The 19,317-nt window shown below is 38.8% G+C and overlaps 11 non-coding genes across 11 annotated transcripts; all 11 read right to left on the reverse strand.

Annotated features, from left to right (window-relative positions):
- Positions 1-629: 629 nt before the first annotated feature.
- TRNAR-UCU (transfer RNA arginine (anticodon UCU)) lies at positions 630-720 on the reverse strand. The gene is given in 2 exon segments: positions 630-665; positions 684-720. It is a non-coding gene; the product is annotated as a tRNA-Arg (tRNA).
- Positions 721-2,357: 1,637 nt separating this feature from the next.
- TRNAR-UCU (transfer RNA arginine (anticodon UCU)) lies at positions 2,358-2,448 on the reverse strand. The gene is given in 2 exon segments: positions 2,358-2,393; positions 2,412-2,448. It is a non-coding gene; the product is annotated as a tRNA-Arg (tRNA).
- Positions 2,449-4,034: 1,586 nt separating this feature from the next.
- On the reverse strand, positions 4,035-4,125 carry TRNAR-UCU (transfer RNA arginine (anticodon UCU)). Its single transcript is given in 2 exon segments — positions 4,035-4,070; positions 4,089-4,125. It is a non-coding gene; the product is annotated as a tRNA-Arg (tRNA).
- Positions 4,126-5,762: 1,637 nt separating this feature from the next.
- Positions 5,763-5,853, reverse strand: TRNAR-UCU (transfer RNA arginine (anticodon UCU)). Its single transcript is given in 2 exon segments — positions 5,763-5,798; positions 5,817-5,853. It is a non-coding gene; the product is annotated as a tRNA-Arg (tRNA).
- Positions 5,854-7,482: 1,629 nt separating this feature from the next.
- On the reverse strand, positions 7,483-7,573 carry TRNAR-UCU (transfer RNA arginine (anticodon UCU)). The gene is given in 2 exon segments: positions 7,483-7,518; positions 7,537-7,573. It is a non-coding gene; the product is annotated as a tRNA-Arg (tRNA).
- A 1,629-nt stretch (positions 7,574-9,202) lies between these two features.
- TRNAR-UCU (transfer RNA arginine (anticodon UCU)) lies at positions 9,203-9,293 on the reverse strand. Its single transcript is given in 2 exon segments — positions 9,203-9,238; positions 9,257-9,293. It is a non-coding gene; the product is annotated as a tRNA-Arg (tRNA).
- Positions 9,294-10,887: 1,594 nt separating this feature from the next.
- TRNAR-UCU (transfer RNA arginine (anticodon UCU)) lies at positions 10,888-10,978 on the reverse strand. The gene is given in 2 exon segments: positions 10,888-10,923; positions 10,942-10,978. It is a non-coding gene; the product is annotated as a tRNA-Arg (tRNA).
- A 1,629-nt stretch (positions 10,979-12,607) lies between these two features.
- TRNAR-UCU (transfer RNA arginine (anticodon UCU)) lies at positions 12,608-12,698 on the reverse strand. The gene is given in 2 exon segments: positions 12,608-12,643; positions 12,662-12,698. It is a non-coding gene; the product is annotated as a tRNA-Arg (tRNA).
- Positions 12,699-14,327: 1,629 nt separating this feature from the next.
- TRNAR-UCU (transfer RNA arginine (anticodon UCU)) lies at positions 14,328-14,418 on the reverse strand. The gene is given in 2 exon segments: positions 14,328-14,363; positions 14,382-14,418. It is a non-coding gene; the product is annotated as a tRNA-Arg (tRNA).
- A 1,594-nt stretch (positions 14,419-16,012) lies between these two features.
- On the reverse strand, positions 16,013-16,103 carry TRNAR-UCU (transfer RNA arginine (anticodon UCU)). Its single transcript is given in 2 exon segments — positions 16,013-16,048; positions 16,067-16,103. It is a non-coding gene; the product is annotated as a tRNA-Arg (tRNA).
- A 1,637-nt stretch (positions 16,104-17,740) lies between these two features.
- Positions 17,741-17,831, reverse strand: TRNAR-UCU (transfer RNA arginine (anticodon UCU)). Its single transcript is given in 2 exon segments — positions 17,741-17,776; positions 17,795-17,831. It is a non-coding gene; the product is annotated as a tRNA-Arg (tRNA).
- Positions 17,832-19,317: the final 1,486 nt, after the last annotated feature.

The following is a 19,317-nucleotide window of genomic DNA, read 5'->3' on the forward strand; positions in this document are numbered from 1 at the left end:
AAGATGACCTATAAGTTGTTGACCAACTTTATCAAATTAATCGGACACTAGCTTACATTTTGAACATTGAATTGGATAAAAGATAATCAACATGTCAAACTACATGATACAGTTTGGGTAAGTCTTCTTAACCCTTGTCAAAGAAAGTAGAGCACAGATGGGTATGTAAGGACTCGATCAAGACTTTTTTGAACCATCTGTAATTGGAATTCCCATTCATTGGATCCTGAAAAGAGTATGCAATTGATATACATTTTCTTTAACCAAGCCGCCTGAACAGGGACTTGAACCCTGGGCCCTCAGATTAAAAGTCTGATGCTCTACCGACTGAGCTATCCAGGCTCTGAGGCAGCACCCCACAAAATGACATTATCAACATTAGGAAGTGTCCCAACTATCACTACGTTTTTTAACCCCTTGAGTGCGGGGCGTATTTTCCGCCTGTGCTGACTACGCCTTGCGCGGGCGGAGTCATGACGGAACGGTTTCGTCATCAGCACAGCTCACCCGTAGCTGATGACGGAACCGTTCTGTTATCAGCACGCAAGGGGTTAAGATGGTTGCCGGTATTAGTACTAAATACAGAGAATATAATAATGAATTGGTACTTGGGATAACAGGGATAAAACTGACTCTGGTGGGATTCGAACCCACAACCTTTGAATATCTTTTTTACATTCACCTAGAAGTCCAATGCGCTATCCATTGCGCCACAGAGCCAATCTGCTATAATGAGGTGCAGAGATGTTCTGAAATGAAATAATGAGCTATTAGCTGTTGATCAGCTTTATAAAGTTCATTTGATACTATAACCATGGCTATATTTTGAATATTGAATTGGTGAAATGATATTCACCGTCTCAGACTACATGATACCATTGGTAAATCTACGTACGACTTAAGTTTAGTCAAATGGCACATAATATGTGAGACAGATGTGTATTTCACAACTCCATGAAAGACGTTTTTGCAATTTTAGTAATGGAATATCTTATTCGTCATGCAGGGGTCCACAAAAAGAGCATACAATTAGAGTACTTTTTCTTTAAAGGAAACAACCGCCTGAACAGGGACTTGAACCCTGGACCCTCAGATTAAAAGTCTGATGCTCTACCGACTGAGCTATCCAGGCTCTGCTATACTCTACCTTAAAATCAGCTAAACAAATGTGGACGTACACTGACCTACACTTTGTATATTTATATAATTACATATATTAGCAATCAATATTCTAGAGTTTAATACTGAATTGATATTATAAGCATTTGAAATTTCAGCAGCACACGTAATCCATTATAACTCCGGAAATTTGTACTATCTCATTTTCGGATGACATAGAAATCACGTGTTTAAAATGACACAGTGAAATTAATAAAGGGCCAAATACTATTACTAACTCCTAAATTACATTTTCAGCAGTATCATTGGGAATTTCCTCTTGGGCATAGACTATGCAACATTTTCAAAGCAAACAGTCTCTGTTTAAGTAGACTTTCTTTCACTGCCATTTTGGTAAATGTTTCTGGTGATGGAGAAGCAGGATTGCTGGTTACTGTTTCAATTAGTTATAAAATAGAGGAGGGATAAAATTGACCCAGTTGGTGTTCGAACCCTTAGCGTTTGAATGCTTTTGCTACATTCGCCTAGGACTCCAAGCCGCAATCCATTGCACCAGAGATCCGACCTGATTCAACAAGGTGATCAGAGATTCACAAATAAAAAGATGACCTATAAGTTGTTGACCAACTTTATCAAATTAATCGGACACTAGCTTACATTTTGAACATTGAATTGGATAAAAGATAATCAACATGTCAAACTACATGATACAGTTTGGGTAAGTCTTCTTAACCCTTGTCAAAGAAAGTTGAGCACAGATGGGTATGTAAGGACTCGATCAAGACTTTTTTGAACCATCTGTAATTGGAATTCCCATTCATTGGATCCTGAAAAGAGTATGCAATTGATATACATTTTCTTTAACCAAGCCGCCTGAACAGGGACTTGAACCCTGGGCCCTCAGATTAAAAGTCTGATGCTCTACCGACTGAGCTATCCAGGCTCTGAGGCAGCACCCCACAAAATGACATTATCAACATTAGGAAGTGTCCCAACTATCACTACGTTTTTTAACCCCTTGAGTGCGGGGCGTATTTTCCGCCTGTGCTGACTACGCCTTGCGCGGGCGGAGTCATGACGGAACGGTTTCGTCATCAGCACAGCTCACCCGTAGCTGATGACGGAACCGTTCTGTTATCAGCACGCAAGGGGTTAAGATGGTTGCCGGTATTAGTACTAAATACAGAGAATATAATAATGAATTGGTACTTGGGATAACAGGATAACAGGGATAAAACTGACTCTGGTGGGATTCGAACCCACAACCTTTGAATATCTTTTTTACATTCACCTAGAAGTCCAATGCGCTATCCATTGCGCCACAGAGCCAATCTGCTATAATGAGGTGCAGAGATGTTCTGAAATGAAATAATGAGCTATTAGCTGTTGATCAGCTTTATAAAGTTCATTTGATACTATAACCATGGCTATATTTTGAATATTGAATTGGTGAAATGATATTCACCGTCTCAGACTACATGATACCATTGGTAAATCTACGTACGACTTAAGTTTAGTCAAATGGCACATAATATGTGAGACAGATGTGTATTTCACAACTCCATGAAAGACGTTTTTGCAATTTTAGTAATGGAATATCTTATTCGTCATGCAGGGGTCCACAAAAAGAGCATACAATTAGAGTACTTTTTCTTTAAAGGAAACAACCACCTGAATAGGGACTTGAACCCTGGACCCTCAGATTAAAAGTCTGATGCTCTACCGACTGAGCTATCCAGGCTCTGCTATACTCTACCTTAAAATCAGCTAAACAAATGTGGACGTACACTGACCTACACTTTGTATATTTATATAATTACATATATTAGCAATCAATATTCTAGAGTTTAATAATGAATTGATATTTTAAGCATTTGAAATTTCAGCAGCACACGTAATCCATTATAACTCCGGAAATTTGTACTATCTCATTTTCGGATGACATAGAAATCACGTGTTTAAAATGATACTGTGAAATTAATAAAGGGCCAAATACTATTACTAACTCCTAAATTACATTTTCAGCAGTATCATTGGGAATTTCCTCTTGGGCATAGACTATGCAACATTTTCAAAGCAAACAGTCTCTGTTTAAGTAGACTTTCTTTCACTGCCATTTTGGTAAATGTTTCTGGTGATGGAGAAGCAGGATTGCTGGTTACTGTTTCAATTAGTTATAAAATAGAGGAGGGATAAAATTGACCCAGTTGGTGTTCGAACCCTTAGCGTTTGAATGCTTTTGCTACATTCGCCTAGGACTCCAAGCCGCAATCCATTGCACCAGAGATCCGACCTGATTCAACAAGGTGATCAGAGATTCACAAATAAAAAGATGACCTATAAGTTGTTGACCAACTTTATCAAATTAATCCGACACTAGCTTACATTTTGAACATTGAATTGGATAAAAGATAATCAACATGTCAAACTACATGATACAGTTTGGGTAAGTCTTCTTAACCCTTGTCAAAGAAAGTAGAGCACAGATGGGTATGTAAGGACTCGATCAAGACTTTTTTGAACCATCTGTAATTGGAATTCCCATTCATTGGATCCTGAAAAGAGTATGCAATTGATATACATTTTCTTTAACCAAGCCGCCTGAACAGGGACTTGAACCCTGGGCCCTCAGATTAAAAGTCTGATGCTCTACCGACTGAGCTATCCAGGCTCTGAGGCAGCACCCCACAAAATGACATTATCAACATTAGGAAGTGTCCCAACTATCACTACGTTTTTTAACCCCTTGCGTGCGGGGCGTATTTTCCGCCTGTGCTGACTCCGCCTTGCGCGGGCGGAGTCATGACGGAACGGTTTCGTCATCAGCACGCAAGGGGTTAAGATGGTTGCCGGTATTAGTACTAAATACAGAGAATATAATAATGAGTTGGTACTTGGGATAACAGGGATAAAACTGACTCTGGTGGGATTCGAACCCACAACCTTTGAATATCTATTTTACATTCACCTAGAAGTCCAATGCGCTATCCATTGCGCCACAGAGCCAATCTGCTATAATGAGGTGCAGAGATGTTCTGAAATGAAATAATGAGCTATTAGCTGTTGATCAGCTTTATAAAGTTCATTTGATACTATAACCATGGCTATATTTTGAATATTGAATTGGTGAAATGATATTCACCGTCTCAGACTACATGATACCATTGGTAAATCTACGTACGACTTAAGTTTAGTCAAATGGCACATAATATGTGAGACAGATGTGTATTTCACAACTCCATGAAAGACGTTTTTGCAATTTTAGTAATGGAATATCTTATTCGTCATGCAGGGGTCCACAAAAAGAGCATACAATTAGAGTACTTTTTCTTTAAAGGAAACAACCGCCTGAACAGGGACTTGAACCCTGGACCCTCAGATTAAAAGTCTGATGCTCTACCGACTGAGCTATCCAGGCTCTGCTATACTCTACCTTAAAATCAGCTAAACAAATGTGGACGTACACTGACCTACACTTTGTATATTTATATAATTACATATATTAGCAATCAATATTCTAGAGTTTAATACTGAATTGATATTATAAGCATTTGAAATTTCAGCAGCACACGTAATCCATTATAACTCCGGAAATTTGTACTATCTCATTTTCGGATGACATAGAAATCACGTGTTTAAAATGACACAGTGAAATTAATAAAGGGCCAAATACTATTACTAACTCCTAAATTACATTTTCAGCAGTATCATTGGGAATTTCCTCTTGGGCATAGACTATGCAACATTTTCAAAGCAAACAGTCTCTGTTTAAGTAGACTTTCTTTCACTGCCATTTTGGTAAATGTTTCTGGTGATGGAGAAGCAGGATTGCTGGTTACTGTTTCAATTAGTTATAAAATAGAGGAGGGATAAAATTGACCCAGTTGGTGTTCGAACCCTTAGCGTTTGAATGCTTTTGCTACATTCGCCTAGGACTCCAAGCCGCAATCCATTGCACCAGAGATCCGACCTGATTCAACAAGGTGATCAGAGATTCACAAATAAAAAGATGACCTATAAGTTGTTGACCAACTTTATCAAATTAATCGGACACTAGCTTACATTTTGAACATTGAATTGGATAAAAGATAATCAACATGTCAAACTACATGATACAGTTTGGGTAAGTCTTCTTAACCCTTGTCAAAGAAAGTTGAGCACAGATGGGTATGTAAGGACTCGATCAAGACTTTTTTGAACCATCTGTAATTGGAATTCCCATTCATTGGATCCTGAAAAGAGTATGCAATTGATATACATTTTCTTTAACCAAGCCGCCTGAACAGGGACTTGAACCCTGGGCCCTCAGATTAAAAGTCTGATGCTCTACCGACTGAGCTATCCAGGCTCTGAGGCAGCACCCCACAAAATGACATTATCAACATTAGGAAGTGTCCCAACTATCACTACGTTTTTTAACCCCTTGAGTGCGGGGCGTATTTTCCGCCTGTGCTGACTACGCCTTGCGCGGGCGGAGTCATGACGGAACGGTTTCGTCATCAGCACAGCTCACCCGTAGCTGATGACGGAACCGTTCTGTTATCAGCACGCAAGGGGTTAAGATGGTTGCCGGTATTAGTACTAAATACAGAGAATATAATAATGAATTGGTACTTGGGATAACAGGATAACAGGGATAAAACTGACTCTGGTGGGATTCGAACCCACAACCTTTGAATATCTTTTTTACATTCACCTAGAAGTCCAATGCGCTATCCATTGCGCCACAGAGCCAATCTGCTATAATGAGGTGCAGAGATGTTCTGAAATGAAATAATGAGCTATTAGCTGTTGATCAGCTTTATAAAGTTCATTTGATACTATAACCATGGCTATATTTTGAATATTGAATTGGTGAAATGATATTCACCGTCTCAGACTACATGATACCATTGGTAAATCTACGTACGACTTAAGTTTAGTCAAATGGCACATAATATGTGAGACAGATGTGTATTTCACAACTCCATGAAAGACGTTTTTGCAATTTTAGTAATGGAATATCTTATTCGTCATGCAGGGGTCCACAAAAAGAGCATACAATTAGAGTACTTTTTCTTTAAAGGAAACAACCGCCTGAACAGGGACTTGAACCCTGGACCCTCAGATTAAAAGTCTGATGCTCTACCGACTGAGCTATCCAGGCTCTGCTATACTCTACCTTAAAATCAGCTAAACAAATGTGGACGTACACTGACCTACACTTTGTATATTTATATAATTACATATATTAGCAATCAATATTCTAGAGTTTAATACTGAATTGATATTATAAGCATTTGAAATTTCAGCAGCACACGTAATCCATTATAACTCCGGAAATTTGTACTATCTCATTTTCGGATGACATAGAAATCACGTGTTTAAAATGACACAGTGAAATTAATAAAGGGCCAAATACTATTACTAACTCCTAAATTACATTTTCAGCAGTATCATTGGGAATTTCCTCTTGGGCATAGACTATGCAACATTTTCAAAGCAAACAGTCTCTGTTTAAGTAGACTTTCTTTCACTGCCATTTTGGTAAATGTTTCTGGTGATGGAGAAGCAGGATTGCTGGTTACTGTTTCAATTAGTTATAAAATAGAGGAGGGATAAAATTGACCCAGTTGGTGTTCGAACCCTTAGCGTTTGAATGCTTTTGCTACATTCGCCTAGGACTCCAAGCCGCAATCCATTGCACCAGAGATCCGACCTGATTCAACAAGGTGATCAGAGATTCACAAATAAAAAGATGACCTATAAGTTGTTGACCAACTTTATCAAATTAATCGGACACTAGCTTACATTTTGAACATTGAATTGGATAAAAGATAATCAACATGTCAAACTACATGATACAGTTTGGGTAAGTCTTCTTAACCCTTGTCAAAGAAAGTAGAGCACAGATGGGTATGTAAGGACTCGATCAAGACTTTTTTGAACCATCTGTAATTGGAATTCCCATTCATTGGATCCTGAAAAGAGTATGCAATTGATATACATTTTCTTTAACCAAGCCGCCTGAACAGGGACTTGAACCCTGGGCCCTCAGATTAAAAGTCTGATGCTCTACCGACTGAGCTATCCAGGCTCTGAGGCAGCACCCCACAAAATGACATTATCAACATTAGGAAGTGTCCCAACTATCACTACGTTTTTTAACCCCTTGAGTGCGGGGCGTATTTTCCGCCTGTGCTGACTACGCCTTGCGCGGGCGGAGTCATGACGGAACGGTTTCGTCATCAGCACAGCTCACCCGTAGCTGATGACGGAACCGTTCTGTTATCAGCACGCAAGGGGTTAAGATGGTTGCCGGTATTAGTACTAAATACAGAGAATATAATAATGAATTGGTACTTGGGATAACAGGGATAAAACTGACTCTGGTGGGATTCGAACCCACAACCTTTGAATATCTTTTTTACATTCACCTAGAAGTCCAATGCGCTATCCATTGCGCCACAGAGCCAATCTGCTATAATGAGGTGCAGAGATGTTCTGAAATGAAATAATGAGCTATTAGCTGTTGATCAGCTTTATAAAGTTCATTTGATACTATAACCATGGCTATATTTTGAATATTGAATTGGTGAAATGATATTCACCGTCTCAGACTACATGATACCATTGGTAAATCTACGTACGACTTAAGTTTAGTCAAATGGCACATAATATGTGAGACAGATGTGTATTTCACAACTCCATGAAAGACGTTTTTGCAATTTTAGTAATGGAATATCTTATTCGTCATGCAGGGGTCCACAAAAAGAGCATACAATTAGAGTACTTTTTCTTTAAAGGAAACAACCGCCTGAACAGGGACTTGAACCCTGGACCCTCAGATTAAAAGTCTGATGCTCTACCGACTGAGCTATCCAGGCTCTGCTATACTCTACCTTAAAATCAGCTAAACAAATGTGGACGTACACTGACCTACACTTTGTATATTTATATAATTACATATATTAGCAATCAATATTCTAGAGTTTAATACTGAATTGATATTATAAGCATTTGAAATTTCAGCAGCACACGTAATCCATTATAACTCCGGAAATTTGTACTATCTCATTTTCGGATGACATAGAAATCACGTGTTTAAAATGACACAGTGAAATTAATAAAGGGCCAAATACTATTACTAACTCCTAAATTACATTTTCAGCAGTATCATTGGGAATTTCCTCTTGGGCATAGACTATGCAACATTTTCAAAGCAAACAGTCTCTGTTTAAGTAGACTTTCTTTCACTGCCATTTTGGTAAATGTTTCTGGTGATGGAGAAGCAGGATTGCTGGTTACTGTTTCAATTAGTTATAAAATAGAGGAGGGATAAAATTGACCCAGTTGGTGTTCGAACCCTTAGCGTTTGAATGCTTTTGCTACATTCGCCTAGGACTCCAAGCCGCAATCCATTGCACCAGAGATCCGACCTGATTCAACAAGGTGATCAGAGATTCACAAATAAAAAGATGACCTATAAGTTGTTGACCAACTTTATCAAATTAATCGGACACTAGCTTACATTTTGAACATTGAATTGGATAAAAGATAATCAACATGTCAAACTACATGATACAGTTTGGGTAAGTCTTCTTAACCCTTGTCAAAGAAAGTAGAGCACAGATGGGTATGTAAGGACTCGATCAAGACTTTTTTGAACCATCTGTAATTGGAATTCCCATTCATTGGATCCTGAAAAGAGTATGCAATTGATATACATTTTCTTTAACCAAGCCGCCTGAACAGGGACTTGAACCCTGGGCCCTCAGATTAAAAGTCTGATGCTCTACCGACTGAGCTATCCAGGCTCTGAGGCAGCACCCCACAAAATGACATTATCAACATTAGGAAGTGTCCCAACTATCACTACGTTTTTTAACCCCTTGAGTGCGGGGCGTATTTTCCGCCTGTGCTGACTACGCCTTGCGCGGGCGGAGTCATGACGGAACGGTTTCGTCATCAGCACAGCTCACCCGTAGCTGATGACGGAACCGTTCTGTTATCAGCACGCAAGGGGTTAAGATGGTTGCCGGTATTAGTACTAAATACAGAGAATATAATAATGAATTGGTACTTGGGATAACAGGGATAAAACTGACTCTGGTGGGATTCGAACCCACAACCTTTGAATATCTTTTTTACATTCACCTAGAAGTCCAATGCGCTATCCATTGCGCCACAGAGCCAATCTGCTATAATGAGGTGCAGAGATGTTCTGAAATGAAATAATGAGCTATTAGCTGTTGATCAGCTTTATAAAGTTCATTTGATACTATAACCATGGCTATATTTTGAATATTGAATTGGTGAAATGATATTCACCGTCTCAGACTACATGATACCATTGGTAAATCTACGTACGACTTAAGTTTAGTCAAATGGCACATAATATGTGAGACAGATGTGTATTTCACAACTCCATGAAAGACGTTTTTGCAATTTTAGTAATGGAATATCTTATTCGTCATGCAGGGGTCCACAAAAAGAGCATACAATTAGAGTACTTTTTCTTTAAAGGAAACAACCACCTGAACAGGGACTTGAACCCTGGACCCTCAGATTAAAAGTCTGATGCTCTACCGACTGAGCTATCCAGGCTCTGCTATACTCTACCTTAAAATCAGCTAAACAAATGTGGACGTACACTGACCTACACTTTGTATATTTATATAATTACATATATTAGCAATCAATATTCTAGAGTTTAATAATGAATTGATATTTTAAGCATTTGAAATTTCAGCAGCACACGTAATCCATTATAACTCCGGAAATTTGTACTATCTCATTTTCGGATGACATAGAAATCACGTGTTTAAAATGACACTGTGAAATTAATAAAGGGCCAAATACTATTACTAACTCCTAAATTACATTTTCAGCAGTATCATTGGGAATTTCCTCTTGGGCATAGACTATGCAACATTTTCAAAGCAAACAGTCTCTGTTTAAGTAGACTTTCTTTCACTGCCATTTTGGTAAATGTTTCTGGTGATGGAGAAGCAGGATTGCTGGTTACTGTTTCAATTAGTTATAAAATAGAGGAGGGATAAAATTGACCCAGTTGGTGTTCGAACCCTTAGCGTTTGAATGCTTTTGCTACATTCGCCTAGGACTCCAAGCCGCAATCCATTGCACCAGAGATCCGACCTGATTCAACAAGGTGATCAGAGATTCACAAATAAAAAGATGACCTATAAGTTGTTGACCAACTTTATCAAATTAATCCGACACTAGCTTACATTTTGAACATTGAATTGGATAAAAGATAATCAACATGTCAAACTACATGATACAGTTTGGGTAAGTCTTCTTAACCCTTGTCAAAGAAAGTAGAGCACAGATGGGTATGTAAGGACTCGATCAAGACTTTTTTGAACCATCTGTAATTGGAATTCCCATTCATTGGATCCTGAAAAGAGTATGCAATTGATATACATTTTCTTTAACCAAGCCGCCTGAACAGGGACTTGAACCCTGGGCCCTCAGATTAAAAGTCTGATGCTCTACCGACTGAGCTATCCAGGCTCTGAGGCAGCACCCCACAAAATGACATTATCAACATTAGGAAGTGTCCCAACTATCACTACGTTTTTTAACCCCTTGCGTGCGGGGCGTATTTTCCGCCTGTGCTGACTCCGCCTTGCGCGGGCGGAGTCATGACGGAACGGTTTCGTCATCAGCACGCAAGGGGTTAAGATGGTTGCCGGTATTAGTACTAAATACAGAGAATATAATAATGAGTTGGTACTTGGGATAACAGGATAACAGGGATAAAACTGACTCTGGTGGGATTCGAACCCACAACCTTTGAATATCTATTTTACATTCACCTAGAAGTCCAATGCGCTATCCATTGCGCCACAGAGCCAATCTGCTATAATGAGGTGCAGAGATGTTCTGAAATGAAATAATGAGCTATTAGCTGTTGATCAGCTTTATAAAGTTCATTTGATACTATAACCATGGCTATATTTTGAATATTGAATTGGTGAAATGATATTCACCGTCTCAGACTACATGATACCATTGGTAAATCTACGTACGACTTAAGTTTAGTCAAATGGCACATAATATGTGAGACAGATGTGTATTTCACAACTCCATGAAAGACGTTTTTGCAATTTTAGTAATGGAATATCTTATTCGTCATGCAGGGGTCCACAAAAAGAGCATACAATTAGAGTACTTTTTCTTTAAAGGAAACAACCGCCTGAACAGGGACTTGAACCCTGGACCCTCAGATTAAAAGTCTGATGCTCTACCGACTGAGCTATCCAGGCTCTGCTATACTCTACCTTAAAATCAGCTAAACAAATGTGGACGTACACTGACCTACACTTTGTATATTTATATAATTACATATATTAGCAATCAATATTCTAGAGTTTAATACTGAATTGATATTATAAGCATTTGAAATTTCAGCAGCACACGTAATCCATTATAACTCCGGAAATTTGTACTATCTCATTTTCGGATGACATAGAAATCACGTGTTTAAAATGACACAGTGAAATTAATAAAGGGCCAAATACTATTACTAACTCCTAAATTACATTTTCAGCAGTATCATTGGGAATTTCCTCTTGGGCATAGACTATGCAACATTTTCAAAGCAAACAGTCTCTGTTTAAGTAGACTTTCTTTCACTGCCATTTTGGTAAATGTTTCTGGTGATGGAGAAGCAGGATTGCTGGTTACTGTTTCAATTAGTTATAAAATAGAGGAGGGATAAAATTGACCCAGTTGGTGTTCGAACCCTTAGCGTTTGAATGCTTTTGCTACATTCGCCTAGGACTCCAAGCCGCAATCCATTGCACCAGAGATCCGACCTGATTCAACAAGGTGATCAGAGATTCACAAATAAAAAGATGACCTATAAGTTGTTGACCAACTTTATCAAATTAATCGGACACTAGCTTACATTTTGAACATTGAATTGGATAAAAGATAATCAACATGTCAAACTACATGATACAGTTTGGGTAAGTCTTCTTAACCCTTGTCAAAGAAAGTAGAGCACAGATGGGTATGTAAGGACTCGATCAAGACTTTTTTGAACCATCTGTAATTGGAATTCCCATTCATTGGATCCTGAAAAGAGTATGCAATTGATATACATTTTCTTTAACCAAGCCGCCTGAACAGGGACTTGAACCCTGGGCCCTCAGATTAAAAGTCTGATGCTCTACCGACTGAGCTATCCAGGCTCTGAGGCAGCACCCCACAAAATGACATTATCAACATTAGGAAGTGTCCCAACTATCACTACGTTTTTTAACCCCTTGAGTGCGGGGCGTATTTTCCGCCTGTGCTGACTACGCCTTGCGCGGGCGGAGTCATGACGGAACGGTTTCGTCATCAGCACAGCTCACCCGTAGCTGATGACGGAACCGTTCTGTTATCAGCACGCAAGGGGTTAAGATGGTTGCCGGTATTAGTACTAAATACAGAGAATATAATAATGAATTGGTACTTGGGATAACAGGGATAAAACTGACTCTGGTGGGATTCGAACCCACAACCTTTGAATATCTTTTTTACATTCACCTAGAAGTCCAATGCGCTATCCATTGCGCCACAGAGCCAATCTGCTATAATGAGGTGCAGAGATGTTCTGAAATGAAATAATGAGCTATTAGCTGTTGATCAGCTTTATAAAGTTCATTTGATACTATAACCATGGCTATATTTTGAATATTGAATTGGTGAAATGATATTCACCGTCTCAGACTACATGATACCATTGGTAAATCTACGTACGACTTAAGTTTAGTCAAATGGCACATAATATGTGAGACAGATGTGTATTTCACAACTCCATGAAAGACGTTTTTGCAATTTTAGTAATGGAATATCTTATTCGTCATGCAGGGGTCCACAAAAAGAGCATACAATTAGAGTACTTTTTCTTTAAAGGAAACAACCGCCTGAACAGGGACTTGAACCCTGGACCCTCAGATTAAAAGTCTGATGCTCTACCGACTGAGCTATCCAGGCTCTGCTATACTCTACCTTAAAATCAGCTAAACAAATGTGGACGTACACTGACCTACACTTTGTATATTTATATAATTACATATATTAGCAATCAATATTCTAGAGTTTAATACTGAATTGATATTATAAGCATTTGAAATTTCAGCAGCACACGTAATCCATTATAACTCCGGAAATTTGTACTATCTCATTTTCGGATGACATAGAAATCACGTGTTTAAAATGACACAGTGAAATTAATAAAGGGCCAAATACTATTACTAACTCCTAAATTACATTTTCAGCAGTATCATTGGGAATTTCCTCTTGGGCATAGACTATGCAACATTTTCAAAGCAAACAGTCTCTGTTTAAGTAGACTTTCTTTCACTGCCATTTTGGTAAATGTTTCTGGTGATGGAGAAGCAGGATTGCTGGTTACTGTTTCAATTAGTTATAAAATAGAGGAGGGATAAAATTGACCCAGTTGGTGTTCGAACCCTTAGCGTTTGAATGCTTTTGCTACATTCGCCTAGGACTCCAAGCCGCAATCCATTGCACCAGAGATCCGACCTGATTCAACAAGGTGATCAGAGATTCACAAATAAAAAGATGACCTATAAGTTGTTGACCAACTTTATCAAATTAATCGGACACTAGCTTACATTTTGAACATTGAATTGGATAAAAGATAATCAACATGTCAAACTACATGATACAGTTTGGGTAAGTCTTCTTAACCCTTGTCAAAGAAAGTAGAGCACAGATGGGTATGTAAGGACTCGATCAAGACTTTTTTGAACCATCTGTAATTGGAATTCCCATTCATTGGATCCTGAAAAGAGTATGCAATTGATATACATTTTCTTTAACCAAGCCGCCTGAACAGGGACTTGAACCCTGGGCCCTCAGATTAAAAGTCTGATGCTCTACCGACTGAGCTATCCAGGCTCTGAGGCAGCACCCCACAAAATGACATTATCAACATTAGGAAGTGTCCCAACTATCACTACGTTTTTTAACCCCTTGAGTGCGGGGCGTATTTTCCGCCTGTGCTGACTACGCCTTGCGCGGGCGGAGTCATGACGGAACGGTTTCGTCATCAGCACAGCTCACCCGTAGCTGATGACGGAACCGTTCTGTTATCAGCACGCAAGGGGTTAAGATGGTTGCCGGTATTAGTACTAAATACAGAGAATATAATAATGAATTGGTACTTGGGATAACAGGGATAAAACTGACTCTGGTGGGATTCGAACCCACAACCTTTGAATATCTTTTTTACATTCACCTAGAAGTCCAATGCGCTATCCATTGCGCCACAGAGCCAATCTGCTATAATGAGGTGCAGAGATGTTCTGAAATGAAATAATGAGCTATTAGCTGTTGATCAGCTTTATAAAGTTCATTTGATACTATAACCATGGCTATATTTTGAATATTGAATTGGTGAAATGATATTCACCGTCTCAGACTACATGATACCATTGGTAAATCTACGTACGACTTAAGTTTAGTCAAATGGCACATAATATGTGAGACAGATGTGTATTTCACAACTCCATGAAAGACGTTTTTGCAATTTTAGTAATGGAATATCTTATTCGTCATGCAGGGGTCCACAAAAAGAGCATACAATTAGAGTACTTTTTCTTTAAAGGAAACAACCACCTGAACAGGGACTTGAACCCTGGACCCTCAGATTAAAAGTCTGATGCTCTACCGACTGAGCTATCCAGGCTCTGCTATACTCTACCTTAAAATCAGCTAAACAAATGTGGACGTACACTGACCTACACTTTGTATATTTATATAATTACATATATTAGCAATCAATATTCTAGAGTTTAATAATGAATTGATATTTTAAGCATTTGAAATTTCAGCAGCACACGTAATCCATTATAACTCCGGAAATTTGTACTATCTCATTTTCGGATGACATAGAAATCACGTGTTTAAAATGACACTGTGAAATTAATAAAGGGCCAAATACTATTACTAACTCCTAAATTACATTTTCAGCAGTATCATTGGGAATTTCCTCTTGGGCATAGACTATGCAACATTTTCAAAGCAAACAGTCTCTGTTTAAGTAGACTTTCTTTCACTGCCATTTTGGTAAATGTTTCTGGTGATGGAGAAGCAGGATTGCTGGTTACTGTTTCAATTAGTTATAAAATAGAGGAGGGATAAAATTGACCCAGTTGGTGTTCGAACCCTTAGCGTTTGAATGCTTTTGCTACATTCGCCTAGGACTCCAAGCCGCAATCCATTGCACCAGAGATCCGACCTGATTCAACAAGGTGATCAGAGATTCACAAATAAAAAGATGACCTATAAGTTGTTGACCAACTTTATCAAATTAATCCGACACTAGCTTACATTTTGAACATTGAATTGGATAAAAGATAATCAACATGTCAAACTACATGATACAGTTTGGGTAAGTCTTCTTAACCCTTGTCAAAGAAAGTAGAGCACAGATGGGTATGTAAGGACTCGATCAAGACTTTTTTGAACCATCTGTAATTGGAATTCCCATTCATTGGATCCTGAAAAGAGTATGCAATTGATATACATTTTCTTTAACCAAGCCGCCTGAACAGGGACTTGAACCCTGGGCCCTCAGATTAAAAGTCTGATGCTCTACCGACTGAGCTATCCAGGCTCTGAGGCAGCACCCCACAAAATGACATTATCAACATTAGGAAGTGTCCCAACTATCACTACGTTTTTTAACCCCTTGCGTGCGGGGCGTATTTTCCGCCTGTGCTGACTCCGCCTTGCGCGGGCGGAGTCATGACGGAACGGTTTCGTCATCAGCACGCAAGGGGTTAAGATGGTTGCCGGTATTAGTACTAAATACAGAGAATATAATAATGAGTTGGTACTTGGGATAACAGGATAACAGGGATAAAACTGACTCTGGTGGGATTCGAACCCACAACCTTTGAATATCTATTTTACATTCACCTAGAAGTCCAATGCGCTATCCATTGCGCCACAGAGCCAATCTGCTATAATGAGGTGCAGAGATGTTCTGAAATGAAATAATGAGCTATTAGCTGTTGATCAGCTTTATAAAGTTCATTTGATACTATAACCATGGCTATATTTTGAATATTGAATTGGTGAAATGATATTCACCGTCTCAGACTACATGATACCATTGGTAAATCTACGTACGACTTAAGTTTAGTCAAATGGCACATAATATGTGAGACAGATGTGTATTTCACAACTCCATGAAAGACGTTTTTGCAATTTTAGTAATGGAATATCTTATTCGTCATGCAGGGGTCCACAAAAAGAGCATACAATTAGAGTACTTTTTCTTTAAAGGAAACAACCGCCTGAACAGGGACTTGAACCCTGGACCCTCAGATTAAAAGTCTGATGCTCTACCGACTGAGCTATCCAGGCTCTGCTATACTCTACCTTAAAATCAGCTAAACAAATGTGGACGTACACTGACCTACACTTTGTATATTTATATAATTACATATATTAGCAATCAATATTCTAGAGTTTAATACTGAATTGATATTATAAGCATTTGAAATTTCAGCAGCACACGTAATCCATTATAACTCCGGAAATTTGTACTATCTCATTTTCGGATGACATAGAAATCACGTGTTTAAAATGACACAGTGAAATTAATAAAGGGCCAAATACTATTACTAACTCCTAAATTACATTTTCAGCAGTATCATTGGGAATTTCCTCTTGGGCATAGACTATGCAACATTTTCAAAGCAAACAGTCTCTGTTTAAGTAGACTTTCTTTCACTGCCATTTTGGTAAATGTTTCTGGTGATGGAGAAGCAGGATTGCTGGTTACTGTTTCAATTAGTTATAAAATAGAGGAGGGATAAAATTGACCCAGTTGGTGTTCGAACCCTTAGCGTTTGAATGCTTTTGCTACATTCGCCTAGGACTCCAAGCCGCAATCCATTGCACCAGAGATCCGACCTGATTCAACAAGGTGATCAGAGATTCACAAATAAAAAGATGACCTATAAGTTGTTGACCAACTTTATCAAATTAATCCGACACTAGCTTACATTTTGAACATTGAATTGGATAAAAGATAATCAACATGTCAAACTACATGATACAGTTTGGGTAAGTCTTCTTAACCCTTGTCAAAGAAAGTAGAGCACAGATGGGTATGTAAGGACTCGATCAAGACTTTTTTGAACCATCTGTAATTGGAATTCCCATTCATTGGATCCTGAAAAGAGTATGCAATTGATATACATTTTCTTTAACCAAGCCGCCTGAACAGGGACTTGAACCCTGGGCCCTCAGATTAAAAGTCTGATGCTCTACCGACTGAGCTATCCAGGCTCTGAGGCAGCACCCCACAAAATGACATTATCAACATTAGGAAGTGTCCCAACTATCACTACGTTTTTTAACCCCTTGAGTGCGGGGCGTATTTTCCGCCTGTGCTGACTACGCCTTGCGCGGGCGGAGTCATGACGGAACGGTTTCGTCATCAGCACAGCTCACCCGTAGCTGATGACGGAACCGTTCTGTTATCAGCACGCAAGGGGTTAAGATGGTTGCCGGTATTAGTACTAAATACAGAGAATACAATAATGAATTGGTACTTGGGATAACAGGATAACAGGGATAAAACTGACTCTGGTGGGATTCGAACCCACAACCTTTGAATATCTTTTTTACATTCACCTAGAAGTCCAATGCGCTATCCATTGCGCCACAGAGCCAATCTGCTATAATGAGGTGCAGAGATGTTCTGAAATGAAATAATGAGCTATTAGCTGTTGATCAGCTTTATAAAGTTCATTTGATACTATAACCAAGGCTATATTTTGAATATTGAATTGGTGAAATGATATTCACCGTCTCAGACTACATGATACCATTGGTAAATCTACGTACGACTTAAGTTTAGTCAAATGGCACATAATATGTGAGACAGATGTGTATTTCACAACTCCATGAAAGACGTTTTTGCAATTTTAGTAATGGAATATCTTATTCGTCATGCAGGGGTCCACAAAAAGAGCATACAATTAGAGTACTTTTTCTTTAAAGGAAACAACCACCTGAACAGGGACTTGAACCCTGGACCCTCAGATTAAAAGTCTGATGCTCTACCGACTGAGCTATCCAGGCTCTGCTATACTCTACCTTAAAATCAGCTAAACAAATGTGGACGTACACTGACCTACACTTTGTATATTTATATAATTACATATATTAGCAATCAATATTCTAGAGTTTAATAATGAATTGATATTTTAAGCATTTGAAATTTCAGCAGCACACGTAATCCATTATAACTCCGGAAATTTGTACTATCTCATTTTCGGATGACATAGAAATCACGTGTTTAAAATGACACTGTGAAATTAATAAAGGGCCAAATACTATTACTAACTCCTAAATTACATTTTCAGCAGTATCATTGGGAATTTCCTCTTGGGCATAGACTATGCAACATTTTCAAAGCAAACAGTCTCTGTTTAAGTAGACTTTCTTTCACTGCCATTTTGGTAAATGTTTCTGGTGATGGAGAAGCAGGATTGCTGGTTACTGTTTCAATTAGTTATAAAATAGAGGAGGGATAAAATTGACCCAGTTGGTGTTCGAACCCTTAGCGTTTGAATGCTTTTGCTACATTCGCCTAGGACTCCAAGCCGCAATCCATTGCACCAGAGATCCGACCTGATTCAACAAGGTGATCAGAGATTCACAAATAAAAAGATGACCTATAAGTTGTTGACCAACTTTATCAAATTAATCCGACACTAGCTTACATTTTGAACATTGAATTGGATAAAAGATAATCAACATGTCAAACTACATGATACAGTTTGGGTAAGTCTTCTTAACCCTTGTCAAAGAAAGTAGAGCACAGATGGGTATGTAAGGACTCGATCAAGACTTTTTTGAACCATCTGTAATTGGAATTCCCATTCATTGGATCCTGAAAAGAGTATGCAATTGATATACATTTTCTTTAACCAAGCCGCCTGAACAGGGACTTGAACCCTGGGCCCTCAGATTAAAAGTCTGATGCTCTACCGACTGAGCTATCCAGGCTCTGAGGCAGCACCCCACAAAATGACATTATCAACATTAGGAAGTGTCCCAACTATCACTACGTTTTTTAACCCCTTGAGTGCGGGGCGTATTTTCCGCCTGTGCTGACTACGCCTTGCGCGGGCGGAGTCATGACGGAACGGT

Source organism: Lissotriton vulgaris, chromosome 1_2, assembly GCF_964263255.1.
Source record: "Lissotriton vulgaris chromosome 1_2, aLisVul1.2, whole genome shotgun sequence".
NCBI lineage: Eukaryota > Metazoa > Chordata > Amphibia > Caudata > Salamandridae > Lissotriton > Lissotriton vulgaris.